Genomic DNA, 19,054 nt, shown 5'->3' with positions numbered 1-19,054 from the left:
GCAGCTGCGCAGGCTTTGCTCGGATCCTTGGTCCATTCTGCTTGTAAGAGTTCTCAATAAAATCTTCAAGTTACTAAGAGAGAACAGAAACCTCTGGGACGAATTCAAGTAAAAAGAGACTTGGGAGTAAATAATCCATCAAGCCTCACAGAGGAAAGGATGTGTAAACAAACCTCAGCAACAACGAAAGTGAAGGCGAAGGCGTCCCAGCAAGCAGAGGCTGCCTCCATCCCATGCTCAAAGGCCTGCCTCTGCTTCTCTTACCCTCCCTTCTCAGCCACACCCCTACCCCATTCCCTTAGTGTCTGAGAATCCTTCCATCTTAGTCCCATTGTGCCTACCCCCACGGAGATATTCTGTGCCTTTTAAATTCAAATGCTCTTCTATAAACCTCTCCTGGCTCCACTTCAACTTTTCAGACAGAAAAATCCATTTCTATCCATTTCTATCACTTCAGTTTTTAAAAATCATTCCCCCAATCACAAGGCATTATCTGGGTTGTATATCCCCCAACCTTAATTCTAGTTGAAGCCTGGATGCTCTGTACTTGTGATTACAGAGAAGAAAGGCTCTCCTCCTCAAATTCCATCCCACTGAGACCAGGAGAAGTTACAAAATATCCTGAGGCTAGGTTGTCTGCTTTATTGCTGGTATACCAGGTAGAAAGCAGCACTCCACACTTACCTCAGCTCTGAATTTACCTGTGTGACTGTACAGAGAGCATAAGCCAGAGAAACACACACACACACACACATGTATACAAATATATTTGAATATATGTATATATATGAATAGATATATTCAGAGACAGAATTCTTCTCTGTAGTTTGAAATCAAAATAACAGAAATAAGTATAGGATCAAGGAACTTTGGGGAAAAGATGGTGAGGTCCTTCATTCATTTGCTTATTTATACTTCCTGAATAAGTATTAGGATGTATCTATAGTTAACTAAAAGGCTTCTCATCTACTGTTAAAGACATCACAGTTTGGTTCCAGGATGTGGAGAAAACAATTTTGACTCTCTCTCCCTAATGGCTCCTTTAATAGTTGCTAGGGGTGAAACAATAGCAATGTCCTTATCCAGCACTGGACCCTGCATGCTGTACCACTGACCTGCAAGGCAAAATATGCCCACTGGTGCAATAGTGCAATAGTGGTGAGACTGTTTATGGAGGTAACAAACTGCTTTCTTGATTGGATTTGGGGCCTCCTCTACAGGAGGGAATTTGTACCTGGTACTATAAACAGGATAAAAACCCATGGCGGGGAAGATCATAAGCCTTAGAGGGGAACTTGCTGGGTTTGTTTTGCTGAATGGACAGGTTGTCACACTGCCTTCTAAAGCCATAAATCTGTGTTGCTCCAAGAGACCAAGAGAAACTTCTTTTTGCAGTGGGCAGTGGTTAATACAGAGATTGGTGAATGTTTAAAGGGCTGAGAATAAGTGGCCAGTGTTAGGATTCTGTCTAAACTCCACCCCACACTTACCTGTCAACAACCAGGAATGCTCCTCCCCACAGTTACCTGGCAACAGCCAGGTAGGCCTGGACCACTATAAAAGGGACTGGCTTGCCCCCTCCCCTTTCTCTTGTTCTTATTCTCCTCCTCTCTCTTGTCTCTTTCTCTTGCCTCTTATCCTCTTGGGCTCTCCTCTTTCCCCATTCCCATCCACCTCTCTCCATGTGGTCATATAATGACCAGCCTCTACTTCTCTACTCTCTCCTTCTCTCTGCCTTTCTCTGCCTCTACTACTCTCTTAATTCCCCTCTCCATGCCCTAAATAAACTTTATTCTATGCTATACCATCCTGTGTGTGGTCCCTCAGGGGGAAGGGATGCATCAGGATGGGCCCGCTGAGGCACCTCCCTTCCCCCATATGCCCATAAAACATATTCTTACACCGTTTTCTCTTTTTTTATATACATATATAATTTTTTATTTTTTTTAAATGAAATACCCTGACATGACATCATGTGACAAGGAACCTCCCCGAGATGTCATGGAGTTTGTTTTCGGTTGGCATCTACTGCTGGGCATGTACCCTATTTTTTTTTTTTTTGTATTTATTTTTTTCCTTTTTTTAAATTCGATATATTTTTTATTTACATTTCAAATGATTTCCCCTTTTCTAGACCCCCACTCCCCGAAAGTCCCATAAGCCCTCTTCTCTCCCCCTATCCTCCCACCCACCCCTTCCCACTTCCCAGTTCTGGTTTTGCCCTATACTGCTTCACTGAGTCTTTCCAGAACAAGGGGCCACTCCTCCATTCTTCTTGTACCTCATTTGATATATGGATTATGTTTTGGGTATTCCAGTTTTCTGGGTTAATATCCACTTATTAGTGAGTGCATACCATGATTCGTCTTTTGAGTCTGGGTTACCTCACTTAGTATGATATTCTCTAGCTCCATCCATTTGCCTAAGAATTTCATGAATTCATTGTTTCTAATGGCTGAATAGTACTCTATTGTATAGATATACCACATTTTTTGCATCCACTATTCTGTTGAGGGATACCTGGGTTCTTTCCAGCTTCTGGCAATTATAAATAGGGCTGCTATGAACATAGTAGAGCATGTATCCTTATTACATGGTGGGGAATCCTCTGGGTATATGCCCAAGAGTGGTATGGCAGGATCTTCTGAAAATAAGGTGCCCAGTTTTCTGAGGAACCGCCAGACTGATTTCCAGAGTGGTTGTACCAATTTGCAACCCCACCAGCAGTAGAGGAATGTTCCTCTTTCTCCACATCCTCACCAACACCTGCTGTCTCCTGAATTTTTAATCTTAGCCATTCTGACTGGTGTAAGGTGAAATCTCAGTGTTGTTTTGATTTGCATTTCCCTAATGACTAATGAAGTTGAGCATTTTTTCTTTTTTTTTTTCTTTTTTTTATTTTTTTTTAATTATTTTTATTCGTTATAATTTATTTACATTTCAAATGATTTCCCCTTTTCTAGCCCCCCACTCCCCGAAAGTCCCATAAGCCCCCTTCTCTTCCCCTGTCCTCCCACCCACCCCTTCCCACTTCCCCGTTCTGGTTTTGCCGAATACTGCTTCACTGAGTCTTTCCAGAACCAGGGGCCACTCCTCCTTTCTTCTTGTACCTCATTTGATATGTGGATTATGTTTTGGGTATTCCAGTTTTCTAGGTTAATATCCACTTATTAGTGAGTGCATACCATGATTCACCTTTTGAGTCTGGGTTACCTCACTTAGTATGATGTTCTCTAGCTCCATCCATTTGCCTAAGAATTTCATGAATTCATTGTTTCTAATGGATGAATAGTACTCCATTCTGTAGATATACCACATTTTTTGCATCCACTCTTCTGTTGAGGGATACCTGGGTTCTTTCCAGCATCTGGCAATTATAAATAGGGCTGCTATGAACATAGTAGAGCATGTATCCTTATTACATGGTGGGGAATCCTCTGGGTATATGCCTAGGAGTGGTATAGCAGGATCTTCTGGAAGTGAGGTGCCCAGTTTTTGGAGGAACCGCCAGACTGATTTCCAGAGTGGTTGTACCAATTTGCAACCCCACCAGCAGTGGAGGAGTGTTCTTCTTTCTCCACACCCTCTCCAACACCTGCTGTCTCCTGAATTTTTAATCTTAGCCATTCTGACTGGTGTAAGATGAAATCTCAGGGTTGTTTTGATTTGCATTTCCCTACTGACTAATGAAGTTGAGCATTTTTTAAGATGCTTCTCCGCCATCCGAAGTTCTTCAGGTGAGAATTCTTTGTTTAACTCTGTACCCAATTTTTTTAATAGGGTTGTTTGGTTTTCTGGAGTCTAACTTCTTGAGTTCTTTATATATATTGGATATTAGCCCTCTATCTGATGTAGGATTGGTGAACATCCTTTCCCAATTTGTTGGTTGTTGATTTGTCCTTTTGATGGTGTCCTTTGTCTTACAGAAACTTTGCGATTTTATGAGGTCCCGTTTATCAATTCTTGATCTTAGAGCATATGCTATTGGTGTTCTGTTCAGAAACTTTCTCCCTGTACCAATGTCCTCAAGGGTCTTCCCCAGTTTCTTTTCTATTAGCTTCAGAGTTTCTGACTTTATGTGGAGGTCCTTGATCCATTTGGATTTGAGCTTAGTACAAGGAGACAAGGATGGATCAATTCTCATTCTTCTGCATGCTGACCTCCAATTGAAGCAACACCATGTGTTGAAAAGGCTATCTTTTTTCCATTGGATGTTTTCAGCCTCTTTGTCGAGGATCAAGTGGCCATAGGTGTGTGGGCTCATTTCTGGATCTTCAATCCTGTTCCATTGATCCTCCTGCCTGTCACTGTCCCAATACCATGCAGTTTTTAACACTACTGCTCTGTAGTATTCCTTGAGGTCAGGGATACTGATTCTCTCAGAATTTCTTTCGTTGCTGAGAATCGTTTTAGCTATCCTGGGTTTTTTGTTATTCCAGATGAATTTGAGAATTGCTCTTTCTAACTCTGTGAAGAATTGATTTGGGATTTTGATGGGTATTGCATTGAATCTGTATAGTGCTTTTGGCAAAATGGCCATTTTAACTATATTGATCCTACCAATCCATGAGCATGGGAGGTTTTCCCAGTTTTTGAGGTCTTCTTCCATTTCCTTCTTCAGAGTCTTGAAGTTCTTGTCATACAGATCTTTTACATGTTTGGTAAGAGTCACCCCAAGGTACTTTATACTGTTTGTGGCTATTGTGAAGGGGGTCATTTCCCTAATTTCTTTCTCAGCCTGCTTATCCTTTGAGTATAGGAAGGCCACTGATTTGCTTGAGTTGATTTTATAACCTGCCACTTTACTGAAGTTGTTTATCAGCTGTAGGAGTTCTCTAGTGGAATTTTTTGGGTCACTTAGGTAGACTATCATGTCATCTGCAAATAATGATAGTTTGACTTCTTCCTTTCCAATTTGTATCCCTTTGACCTCCTTATGTTGCCGAATTGCCCGAGCTAGTACCCCAAGTACAATATTGAAAAGATAAGAAGAAAGGGGGCAGCCCTGTCTAGTCCCTGATTTTAGTGGGATTGCTTCAAGTTTCTCTCTATTTAGTTTGATGCTGGGTACAGGTTTGCTGTATATTGCTTTAACGATGTTTAGATATGGGCCTTGAATTCCTGTTCTTTCCAAGACTTTAAGCATAAAAGGATGCTGAATTCTGTCAAATTCTTTTTTAGCATCCAATGAAATGACCATGTGGTTTTTTCTTTGAGTTTGCTTATGTATTGGATTACATTGATGTGACCTTCTGTGTCTCTTTTGATGACTTAGGTTGAAAGTCAATTTTATCTGATATTAGAATGGCTACTACTGCTCGTTTCCTGTGACCATTGGCTTGTAAGATTGTCTTCCAGCCTTTTACTCTAAGGAAGAAAACTAATATAGTTGTCAAAATACTCTCATTGGTATTGATACCACTGATTTGAAATTAAATTTGTTTTCACTAATATATAAACACATGTAAGGGAGTGACTTATGGATCTAAACATATTTAGAAAGATATATTGCCAACTTATGCCACTCCATTACATATAATGGCATCTGTTTGATTCCTTGAGTGTCAAAGGTATAGGGTGGCTAGAAAATGGTGCTAATAGGAACACAGTTAACAGGAAAGTCGAGTAGCTGATGAAAAGAAAAACCTAGCATAACAAACTATGACATCTCCTTCAGCATTGTTGCACTGAACCTCCCAGGCTTCTGTATGCAAGATTATTATATACTACTGCTTTAGCAAATAAGTTTGTGTTAGATATAGGGGCTGTCATTTCTGCCTGGGTCAACACGGGACAGATAAGAACAATGAAGCTTTCAAAATAACTCAGAACTGCCAGAGGCTCAGACCCAGGTGCGCTCCAGTTAATACAGGTGCTCTTACATTCAGACTCCAGCCATTCAAATATGTCCTAGGAAGACTGGGCTTGCCATGAATTTAAGCTGATTTTATCTGAACATCACAGAGCTGGTGTTTGGGCTTTATGGAGATTTGAGTGGAAATAACAAAAAGAAATGGCTTTTTAAAATCCAGATTATGACATTTGGGACATTGAGTATTGCTCCAATCGATAAAAGTTAAAACCGTAACCATTACTTTATTAGTAATTTCTGGAATTTTTCTACAATGTGTGAAATGTTGGGAATCAAGAGTTAGGCATAATCTGTAACTTTTAAGTGGAATAATTAGATAATTGCCTGGAATATTAGGGTACTGCATCTTTCTATATAACACAGTCATAAAATATTTAACACTGAGGAAACTATCTTGGCGATGGTATTAACAATTTTTCTCCACCCCCCTCCAACCTCTCATCTGAACTACATTCCTTCCAAGGTAAAACACAGTGCTATATTGAGTTTGTGTGGCTGTTATCCAATTGATATCCAATTCTTAAAACAACGGTGACACCACACACAATAGTACATGACTCTAAGCAAAACACTCAAAAGGCTGAAACAGGAGCTGTGAGTTCAAACCCAGTCAGGGCTACATTGTTGCAATCTCTAACAAACAAGCAAAAAACCTGGGAAGAGTTGGGATGGAGGTCCAGGATAATGCGCCTGCACAGTGTGGGCAAAGTCCTGATTTCAAGCCCCAGCCCAAAAAAGAATGACCTCAGTTTTAGAATGAACCTTTTATACATTTGGGGAGGCAGTATGGAGTATCTAGCCAGGTGTTGAATAAACTTACTCTGCTTTTCTGAAAAATAATATTATATAAAACACACAAACAGCTTATCTCTCTTTACCATGTCCACCCATCCAAGGATAGTTTCTAGGTGTAAAAGGATTGGATGGTTAGTTTTATATGACAGCTTGACTTAGCTAAGGTGCCTCCATGTTAGGTCAGACAACTATCCAGATGTTTCTGTGGAGGCTTTTTTTTTTTTAGATTAGGATGACATTTGTATTGGTAGGCTTGATTAAGTATACCACCCGCCATAACATGAGTGAGCCTCATTCAATCAGTTGATCAAGGACTAAGATTGTAGGGAAGAAAGTAAGTCTGCTTCTAGACTGTAACATAGAAGCCCTTGCAGCTGAGAAGCCCTCTCAGCTGCAAGGCTGATCTACAGACATCAGATTCAAGAGAGAAATGTGAATTCTTGACAATATTTCAAATATGCTGACTGCTTTGAAAAGTTTCAAACCTGCCAGTCCCCCAATTACTAAGGTCCCAATAGAAACATAGATGAATAAAACATCTAGGCTTCCCACTGTTGAACCAAAAAAAAAAAAAAAAAAAAAAAGAACTTCATGAGTTGGTTGGTTGTTTAGTTGTTTAGTTGCATATGTGTATGTGGGGGTGGGCAGGGGTTGTCTGGGTAGGTAGATTTTTGTTTCACTTTTTGTTTGTTTGGGCATTTGTTTTGTTGTCGTATTGGTTTGGTTGGTTTGATTTTTATATTTTGTAGTTTTTTGAGGGGTTGTTTGGGTTTTTGAAAGAGAGAAAGCATAAAATGGATGGGAATGGGATGGGAAGGATCTGGAAAGTGTTTGGGGAGGGGAAAATCAAAACATACTCTATGAAAAATAAACAAAGAAAAAGAACATCTGGGTCTAGAAACCTATTAAGCCAGATGAATGCAAAGTCAAAGTTCAAAAGGAAGAGGAACCAAGCACCCATAAGGCAATCACCAAATAAAAAGGTCTCAGCTGCCCCTACTTGGCATGGATATGCACCTTCCCCACTGTGTGTGATTTTCCTACAGGCAGCACTCAGTCTCAGGTCTGACACTCCTAATGACTCCCCATTGACTGTCAAGCTCTTTGCAATTAAGTTTCATCATAGCAAATACCAAAATGTTTTCAGCTTCGCTTCCTTTTGGCCGCTGGATGCTGTCATTTGTAGCTCCAAATCTATAAAACACAAAGAAGAATTTGAACCATTGCCTACCCTCAATCAGTCCCAATCACTGATGAAGAAACTGGAGTATTAAAATTGGCTAGGTCTGCGTCGAGTTACAGAGTCTAGGATACGGGAAAGCAACCCTGACAGGAGCACTTGGCTAAATGCATGCAGAAAGCTTCCCCAATATCGTAAAGAGAGAGAGACGCTGCTCGGAACAGAGAATTTTGCAGAAGGAGAAATAATTAAAAGCGCAAGAGGAAAAAAGAAGAGGAGGAATATAGAGAAGGAAAAGAGAGAGAAAAGGAAGATGAAGGAGGAGATGGAGAGAGAGAACAGGAAGGATTAAGAAGAGGAGGTGGAGGAAGGGGAAAGAAAAAGGGAAGAAGAAAGGGAGAAGGAAAAGGAGGGGTGTAGTAGGGGTGGTGGAAGAGGAGGAAGAAGAGAAGGAGGAAGATAGAGAGGAGAAAGATAAAAGGGAAAGATGAGAAATCAGATTGAGAAGGAGGAGGATGGAGGCAAAAGAGGGGGAGAGGAAGAAGAGGATGGGAAGAGAGGAGATGAAAGGAAATGGGGGGCAGGGGTCAAAGAAACAGGATGCTGATGACAACAGGGTTCCCCGAATGAGTGGAGTTGCAGTTTGGTGAGACTTTTGCAGTGGATTTCACTGTGAACATGTCCACGTCTACCTCTCTTTTCTCTTCTAGAAAACAAACTTCGTAAGACTTCTAAATAATTATGACTGTTTTAATGCCAATACCTGACCTGTGCTGTTTTAAAATGCAGCAATGAAGAAATGTTATGTCTATACAAATGGGCTTTGTAATTGGTTGACAGTAGTTGAGAATCTTTCATCTTGGTGTTCTATCATTCCTAGCATGGATTTTCAGTTCAGATGCACCTCACATTCAATCAGGGTGTTATCCAGCAAAAGAAAAATAGACCTTTTATGCCTGTGGTTCTCTCAGAAAAGAATTCAGTCCAAAGCTATCTTTGGACTGTCTCACATCTCAGTGAATGAAATTAAGCACACTGAGTCTCCAGTGGCAAGTAGAAGAACCATTTGCCCTTGGAGGTAATGTCAACTTCTCCTGAAGTATGTGTCTACATGAAGAAACAGTGCTTTCTGTTAGAGCATTGTGAGGATTAAGATTTATTGTCAGCTTGATAGGATCTCAGATCGACTAAGAGACAAATGCCTGGGAATTATCTGTTAGGGGAGTTTCTAGAGTAGGTTGATTAAAATGGGAAGACCCACCATAAATATATGGGGCAGCATCGCACGGGATGAAGACCTGAACTGAACAAAAAGGAGAAAAAGTGAGCTAGCTCTGGAAGTCACCTCTCAGCTTTTTGACTGTGAGCACAGTGTGACCAACCACTTCAAGCTCCTGCCTTCAAGACGTCCTTCCATGAGGGCCTATATTCCCTCAGACTGTGAGCTGAATGAAACCCATCCTTCCTGAACCTGCCTTAGCCTAGTACTCTGTCACAGTGAGGTGATGAGGAGAGTTACTAATATAACAGAGAATAGAGATGGAAAACATTGGAACAATGACACATCTGACCAGTACCATCTCCCTGTGGAAGGGAGGACAGCATAATCCAGTCCTAACACTTTATCATTGAACTCCCATTGCCAAGAACAGTAGTACATCTACATTGGTGTGTAAAAGACATGTTTGGAAAGAGTGAGTCATTTTGAATGCTCCCAGACAAGAAATGTTTAGCTGTTAAGAGTGGTATATAGCATATAAAAATTAACAGAATTAAAAATTAATTTAAAAATTAACGTGTCGGGGCTGGAGAGGTGGCTCAGCAGTTAAGAGCACTGACTGCTCTTCTGAAGGTCCTGAGCTCAAATCCCAGCAACCACATGGTGGCTCGCAACCATCCGTAATGAGATCTGATGCCCTCTTCTGGAGTGTCTGAAGACAGTTACAGTGTACTTACATATAATAAATAAATAAATCTTTAAAAAAAAAGTTTAAAAAAATTAACGTGTCAAAAAATAAAAAATATATATTAAAACAGAAACTCATGTATCTGAGAGTTTGGGAAGGCTGCCAATTCCTTGCATTTTATTCTTTTAAGTAAAAGCTTATTAAATGTATAACTAGAAATGACTGGACCTTATGGCTTCTTTGAAGTGCTTCAATTAAATAAATGCCCAGGCTAAGAGCACATGTCTTTTTTTTGTTTGTTTGTTTTTGTTTTGTGTTTTGAGACAGGGTTTTTCTGTGTAGTCCTGGCTGTCCTTGAACTCACTCTGTAGACCAGGCCGCCGCCGCCACCACCACCACCACCACCACCTGGCTGAGAACACATGACTTTAGGGTCTTAAATATACTCTTTTTCAGTGTACATGTGTACTCCTAGTGTCCTGGAATTTTATTTTCCTCGATGTCTTTAGTTTAATGTTCTAAGCCTTATTAAAGTACAAATATCTCTGAGCGATGTCCATATGATGTCTCATTTGGTATCTTCTGGAACGTAAGTACAAGGTGCAGATTAACAGCCTGACACGGGTGAAAGGATGTTTTGTTAAAGTAAGCACATAAAAGGATACATGATGAAGAATTTTCATTAATGACACATGTGTATTGGTCTGTCTTACACTGTCTCATTGAGCTCTATTTGTTGGGACTCTGTAGAGAGAAACATACCAAAAAAAACTTCTGGTAGTGTGTTATAGTTTTTGTCACTTCTGCAGACTCAGGCTAATTGACAAAGTGATGTCAGCTGAGACAGACTCACTTACTGAGGCGTGATCCATGGAGGACACGTGATGTTTGGAGGGACTATAAATAGGCCCAAGGGCCGATGATGGAGGCTGGGCTAGGCCCGCTGGTAGAGCTAATTGTACAACACTTGTTGATCTCTCAGCTTGACTGGTCTTCAATTCACTGAAAGAGGCACAGTTAAGAACTTTTCCTGGCATCCCTCGTGGTTGCTCCTTTTGACTCTTGCTGAGGCTAAGGCCTGGCTGTCTCTGCTGGGTAGCTCCACCAGTCCTGATACATGTTTGCTATCCCAACTCTACGGAACAGGACTGTTGATATATCCGTGAAGTGTTTTCGAGGGAATCGAGCTGCCAGTGCTGACACCTGTGAACTGAACTGCTGATTTCCTGACAATTCAGATAGGATTTACTCCAAAGAACTATTTCTAAACAGGTCCACTTCCTCTGTGTCCTTTCTTTTCCATGACCTCTGGTGGGTGGTGGGATAGAAGGGAGGTTAAAGTGTTTAAGAACCATCATTAATAGTAGGCTTTGAAAAAATTAAAGTTACACTCAGTGGATTTATAGCATAGATAGGACAGTTCACAAAGCCCCACTCATATCTCAGACTCTTGTCTGAGTATACAGTCCGTTTTCCTCAGGAATCAGGCCCCCTGTTAGCTGGTCCATGCTTCAGTGAATAGTCCTGTACCCAGGTACATATGAACAGCACTGGCTAGATTTAGTGAGCTAAAAACTGGACATGAAGCTGTTAGAGAGACATGATAGTTTGAGGAGGTATCTGGAGGAGCTGAACGCTAAGTAAGGGTAGGTAGGATTAAACTACATTGTATACATGTATGCAGTTCTCAAATAATTAATAATATTTTTTTAAGAATCTTCTGAAAGTATCCTTCTCACTCAAGGACATGGAAAATAGAGTCTAATCAATCAACCAGTCTGCTATAGCCTCACTATTGCATCTGGCTTTCCACCAAAGCTCTGTGGATCTACCTCTGTGGCTCTTCACCACCCCAGTTTTCGGGACTACTGCAATGATGTTTTAAGAGAGGCAAATCTCAGGCCCTTCAAAGTCATGCTCAGTCAGTGATACCCCAAGCTGAGCATTTGGCAGCTACGAGTCTATTGACCCATACCCGTGGTCCTCAGGACACAGGCTCCATGGTCCCACGTTTAAAAGCAGCATCCGGCCCCAAGATCACTTGCTCACTCTTGGTTCACACACTTTGTCTCTCCGACCTGAAATCACTCATCCTTCCTCCTCCCAGTGTTCATAAACAAGATGTTTATTTTTTAGGATTTTAAAAGCCAAAAGAGAAGTCTGAATAAGAGCTCTGACACATGAACATGGAGTTTCTCATCTCATTACCCAAAAGTGGCCTCTCAAATATTTGAGGGCAAAACTACCATTCTAAAAAATAATCTGAGACTGGAGCTCTTCCCTTCAAATGGTGCGCCCCCTAAGTAGTGCTACAGGGATGACGCCTATCCTCTGACTGTTGGTGATCTGATTTCTCTGACTCCATTGTGATATCCCTGGAACCCAGAGGGAAAAAAAGTCTAAATCTTTTATTTACTGCATGCTGATATCTCCAGCTTTATTACTAAAAATATCATATGCCATAATGTGAAAATATTTCATTAATCACAACAGCACACTATTCTGACAGTAGTTATGGTTCAGAAAGATGGATGAAGCAGTTTAGTGTAGTGAAAAAAAAATAAGCCACAAGATAAGGAAATTAGAAAAATAAGGCCTACCTGAAACTTATGAGCTGCAACTTTGTTCATGTTATTTAACATCTAAAAACTCATTTACAACTTGAAATGTGTGTGTGTGTGTGTGTGGGGGGGGGGGGTTATTTATAACAATCTCTTAGAGGTGGAATAAATCTCAATCAAAGTGACATAGATAAAATATCTGCATTGGCTCCAGGCACATAGTGGCAACTGCTCAGTAAATTAGAGCTACTGTTTAGGTGCTTATAGGTTTGCTTTAAATACTGTTCTGCTATTGTAACAAAACACCTTAGGGTGGACAAATAGTAACAAATGGGACTGATCTCTCATACTGGACCTTGTGTAGTCCATCAAGATATTCAGAATTAGAAAAGATTTAGTTCATCTTTCTAATCAGCAGAGGTGACATTGGGGACCAACCACTCACTCCCTTATACTTGTATCAATTTCATGTATCATGTGAGCTCTATCCTCATAACTGAGTAAATTTGAAAAGACTAACCTCTGAATTCTATGATATTGGTAACAAAGTTTCAACATGGATTTGTGAGGCCACACAAACACTCAAACCAAGCCAATATATATTCACTGATTAGTGAATACAGGGTAAGTGACGCACACTCACATGGGTAGTGAGCACAGGGCAGTGATGCACACCTACATGGGCAGTGAATACAGGGTCAGTGATGCACACTCACATGGGTAGTGAGCACAGGGCAGTGGTGCACACTCACACGGGTTACTTGCTTTAATGTTATCAGTGTTGTAGCAATTACAATGCTCACTTTTCAGATAAGATACATAAGGCCTAAAGAGAGGAGTGCATCTCCAGAGTTATACATCTAGACTGCAATGAAAGAGCCATTTGTACTCAGCTGACTACACCAGCCACATAGCAGACTGAGCCAACAATCAGAGACCTAGAGCGTCATTCATGCCTGCCCTCCGGAACCTGCCGGTAAGGTGCTTCAGCTAATATTGGCTTTTCTCATTTGGGTGACTTTGTTTCAGGATCACATCTTATGTTAGGCAGGTCCTTTCCCTTACACCAGCCAATGCACAAGAGGGCAGGCTCAACAATCAGCATATTTCAACCCTCTATTCCCATCACTTGTACTGATATCCTCCAAAACAATTCACATAATTGAAGCCGCATCAGGGTGCAAGGGAAACCTACTGCTCATGCTGGTTTAGCCTGGAGTGGGAGGATATTCGTGGGTCAGTAATTCACACTCTGCACAGAGCCTCACTACATCCAGTAGGTGCTTAACTACCGTCTCTCAATGGGTCTAAGATGAAATCTCACTAACCCTCCAAAATTATTAAAGCACTCCTTCACTATTAATGGGCATGAGATTTGCTTAGTCACCTAGCTCTCTGCTCTTCCACACTCCTGAGAGCCCGGCTGGAGAGTAGATGTAAAGTTGATCACCCATTATCCCATGCGCATCGCAAAGTCCAACTCCAATAAGCAACCTGCTGGGCCTACAATTTCGCCATGCTTCGCTCCGTTAAAATTTTATTTGGCACAGTACGTTAACTCAATTAATACCGAGAATGACATGGGCAGGTGTCGCCAGAATTGTTAATTGTTTTTCTTAATATCTTTTAAAATCGCAAGCTGTCAAGATTAACACGAGCCGCGCCCTTTCACGCATTGTATTTAATTCGGTTCTGGCTTCCCCATTAGCTTCTGCGGCCAGGACCTGGGATGCTGTCACCAGTTATGGGTCGCTCTCTGCTCCCAACAGTAAAGCAATTTCCCTCCCCAGAGGAGCAAATTGAAAACACAAATCAGACTGTTTAGTAGAGTTTTGTGTTGTCGGTAGCTTTTTAAATTTTGTTTCTTCCTTATGAATCTAAAATTTGCTGACTTCATTCCTCCGCATGGTGATCCTGATTTAGAAAGCCTGGAGCCTAGACACGGAAGCAATCCCAAAGCCAGCCTGAATTATCACCTAAAAAATGCATGGGAATGCGTTCAAAGACACCTCTCCCATGCTTGCCCCAAGATGGCTTTAGCACCTGTCCTTCCAAAGTGCCCAGGGTCCCAGCTGGCCCACAATACTTCCACACTTTCAGCCCAAAAAGTTACTGGGCGACTAATTTTCCCAGAGGCAGTTGGCCTGTCCATCTGTGACCTTCAGAAAATAAAGCCACATTGTGTATAATGTTCAAATACAACAAATAATCTCTTGATTGGAAGTTATACATTACTTCTTCCCCTGGCTCTCGTTCTAGCTCTTGTAAGTAAAACTCCACACGGTATGGAGTGACTCGCCACATAAGATGCATATCTGTCAAGGTCTGAAAGAAAAGAGTGTCACTGAAAAAGAAAAAGTAGATGCACTTGAGGATTCCTCCCACAAAGGAACTTTACATGTTTTTGTCCTGAGTTTGGATTCTCAAGATTATTGATGTAAGAACAGCCACATGAATAAATTCAGACCTACTTGGGGGGACTCTGAGGAAGTACAACATTTCTTGTACCCTTGAATCAACATAAGAAGAATAAGTTCTCTGCTCCGTCTGTTCAGAACAAGTTTCTGCATCTCCAATGTCTTTGGGATTAGTCTTGAAACCCATATGTCAGGAATAACCTGTCTCAATTCACCCATTCATCTAGTAGCACATTCTCATAAAATCCTTAGCTGGCTACATAGACCCTTATTCAACTGACGGTGTGCACCATATCCCAGCACCCCAGAAAAAAAAAACTTGGCCCTGAATTGGTCACTGACTTATACATTAAAGTCAGTTTTCTGGGCTCAGACTACTGAAACAGGTGCATTTGTATTCTTTCCATAGCTTGAGCGTATCTTTCAGGTATCTGACTTTCTTACTCCTTTGGACCCAGTGCTTCAGCAGACACTGATAGTTGTTTTCTGTATTGGATGCAAGAGTAAATACATCTACTGAGGTAAAGGCACTATTGGTATTGACTGATGTGGAAACTCACCCATCATCTGTTCTAAGAGCCAATGTATATTTATGCTGTCTCTTAAAGTTTTCTCTCCCAAAAAAGACAAGAGGGCTCTGCCTGCTGTACACACACACTTCTAAGGCAATTCTGGATAGTGTTTGGAAGTGGAATCTAGGAGGGGTTTGTGATATAATGTGCAGGCATTGACCTGTTTTCTGTAGCTTGGCTTTCCCAATAAGATATTCCAAAAACCCACCTAAGCAGTGAGTATTAATCTCAGAGATTTATTTATACACTTTTAGAAACTGCTTTTCAGTGAAGGGATTAAACCCAGGGCCTTGCATACCCTATGTCAACACTCTGTCACTGGGCTTGGACATCCCCATCTTTATTTTAACTGTTATTTTGAAGTAGGGAATCTCTAAATTTCTCAGAATAGCATTGAGCTCACTCTGCAACCCGGGAGCCATTGACTTGCAATTCTCCTGCCTAGGTCTCACAGTAACTGGAATCACAGTCATATACCGTCATATCTATCTTGGAAACTTTAATTTGACACCCACCACTTTAGTTTCTCAGATTCCTTTTAAAGATCTGGTATACTTGCTATATAATGCACCAAAGAGAGTTAAGCCAAGGTGTCTGTCTCATTGAATGATTTAGATACTGGCTTGAACTTGTCATGGCCCCAAAGAGGCTTCTTATATTCTTTGTTTAAAAAGCAGTTTTACTGTTCACTGGTAATCAAATGGTATGCATGTGGTAATACCAGACACATCTATATGCTACAAGTTACATAGAGTAGATTGATTACATAGGACTGGGCAGCAAAGTACAAAGGATATGTAGGATCTGTTAGGAATATGGCCCCACAAGACTAAAGTTACACAGAACAAAGGCAACCTTCAACGGTGCCTGCCCCTGATGTCACAGCTTAAGGAATCCCAGCTCTGGATATGAATCTTATAGGTGCAAAGTACAGGCAAAACTCTGAAGGAGATCTCAATTAAGGAGAGAGAGGCAATAGACAGAGTCAGTCTTGGTTTTGTTTTTCCCTTCCTGGAAACTGTACATTCCCTGGAAGGAAGTTGGGAAAGGCCTCAGCTATTTCAGGAAGTACTTCTCTAACTAAGACTACAGCATTTCCAGTCCCTCTAACAGTTCTTAAGAACTACGCACGAGAAAGGAAGGGGAGGAATAATCAAGTTGAACCAAGACTACCACAGAATGGCCCTGTGCTTCCATCAGTGACAGGAAGCAAGCATCAATCTTTGTGACACTCACTCCCAGGCCAGGAACTCTTATTACCTACGTTCTTTACTCTCTAACAAAGGCTGGCATGGGCCTTTGGCTTGTCCATGAGGCATTTTCCTGGAGCTCCTATGGTGAGGAACTTTCTAAAATGTTATCTTCCCTGTAACCTTGGCTCTATCTCCTTCCTGCGTCTCCATATCACCTACATGCAGCACCTCAGAATCTTTATAGAGAGTTCTGGTCTACAGGCTACATGGCCTCATTTTTGAACGTTTTTCAAGGCGTCTGAGGTGCAGCATCGAAGAAATCTCCCACATTGTCCACTGTTTTCTGCAGAGCCTTTATAACCAGGAGACTGGCAGGTTTCAGATCTTCTGCTAATAAATGAGAGCTCTCAAGGAACAAGGTAAGAAGAGGGCCACACCCAGTTTCAAAGGCTAAGAGGAGGACCCAGATTCTACTGCAATCTCAGCCACATCCTCCATGCCTCCATACTCAAAGTGTGGCCTCTACTCTGCCATGGGTAAGACCCCTAAGGTACCATCTGGAAGTGACAGAAGCTTTGGGCCATGGAAGTGGCCACTTCATAGTTCTGCTTCTGGGTCCCAGAACTGCAGCCCAAAAAGGGCTTCACACAGCATACCCTTTGTGTGGCACAGTATGTGTTCTTTGAGGCACCTTTGGGCAGTATTTTTGGTTTGTTTGTTTGGCTGGCTGGCTGGGTTTTGATACAGGGTTTTGCTCTTCTACCACAGGCTGGCCTAGAACTTGGGTCCTCTTATCTCTGCTACTTAAGAGCTGGGGTTACAGATTTACTCCATCACCCCTAGTTTTGTTGGGCCAATTCTTAAACAGAAGGCCAATTTAGTGACTTGTCTGATAACCACTGAATATTTATAGGCCTGGCAGGATATCAGTCCCTGTTTTAAGAATATTTCTGTAGTCTGTAGTGAGCTCAGGAAAATTAAAACCCCACAGACAGAAAGCAACTTTCCTGCATGGAGATGTCTCAAGGAGCCTGCCAAGAACTGGTCTCAAAGTTCAACATGCCTGAGAATTACACAGGTGATAATTTCAACACAGGTCACCAGATCCTATTCCTGAGGGTCTAGTTCAGTACATGAAAGACAGAGAATGGACTTTTCCAGGTGAAATGATTCCGGTCTTTCTAAGATCTAGGACACTTAGATAATCGTGCTCTGACTCCAGGAAATTCAGGGGGCAGAGAGTTTAAGAGCTCAAAGTGACAAGGCTTGGAGCCATCTTCCTCTTCCTTCAACCAAAGTAAGATTTTTTTTCACTTCACACATCTGATCACAGTGTAAAATATCATTTGGATCAAGGTTCCAGTAGTAAACACAGTTTGAAAACAAGTTCTCCAGCTTGTGTCAACACGTGGGATTGTACAGATTCAAGGCAGAAAGAAAAGGTAACTGAAGCAAGCATCCATTCATACAGCAAGCTAAATGCTCACTATTTTACTCAGGTCTCCGTTGTTGTGCTAACCACCATGACCAAAGCTACTTGTGGAAGAAAGGGTTTGTTTCATTTCACTGTTCATCACTGATGGAAGTCAGGGAACTCAAGCAAGACACAAACTCCAGAAGGGCAGGAACTTGAAGCTGAAACTTTGGAATCATACTGCTTTCCAGGCTTGCTTTCTGGCTTATAGTCAGCTGCCTGTTGTAGACATCCCAGGCTCATCTGAATAGGTACAGTATTGTGCACAGTGGACTGGGCCTTCCTACATCAATTAGCAATCCAAAGAATGCTCACAAGTCAATCTGATGGAGGCAGTTCTTTAACACAGCTCCCCTCTTCCCAGGTAAATCTAGGTTCTGTCAAGTTGACAAAACTAATCTGTATAGTCACTACAAGCTAAAACACTATACAGGGCCTTGTGTGTGTGTAACAAAATAAATTTACAAACAAATTATTGTAAGTTGATAGGGTGATAGATATGCTACCTAGCCTGATTTACTCTTTCTTTGGTGTAGATGTGTATAAGGCTCACACTGAGCCTTAAAGTATATATAGCTGTTCCTTGGTACCTATGAAGAATTGGTTACAGGACATCTGAGAGTATCAAAATCCTCCCTTACTCAAGTCTCTTTTGCAGTACAGTATACCATGATATTTAAGTAACCTATTCACATCCTCTCATATACTTCCAATCACTTACAATAAATACCTAAGATTTTAAAATACTTGTTATTTTATATAATTTAGGAAATAATGATAAGATATAATAGTAACTCTGGTAACATATTTTTATATAATGTATTATGTTGATAATAATATAAAACACAAAATAATAATATGTTCATTCCTCAGTAGGTTGATTGCATGGAAAAGGAACCCACAATTATGAAAGACTGCCTTACAATTATTATTTATCAAGTGAATAAATAACAAATGAGCATGACTAATGTCGTAAAGTCGCAGGGCTGAGCTTCTTTGTCGTATGCATATTGTTCGTGTGGCTCACATACCATTCTCTTACCCATTTCCAGAAAGGATTTGCTAACTTCTAATAGGTTTCAG

This window comes from Apodemus sylvaticus, chromosome 5 (assembly GCF_947179515.1).
Source record: "Apodemus sylvaticus chromosome 5, mApoSyl1.1, whole genome shotgun sequence".
Lineage (NCBI taxonomy): Eukaryota > Metazoa > Chordata > Mammalia > Rodentia > Muridae > Apodemus > Apodemus sylvaticus.
The sequence above is the reverse complement of the archived record's forward strand: the minus strand, read 5'-3'. Positions refer to the sequence as shown.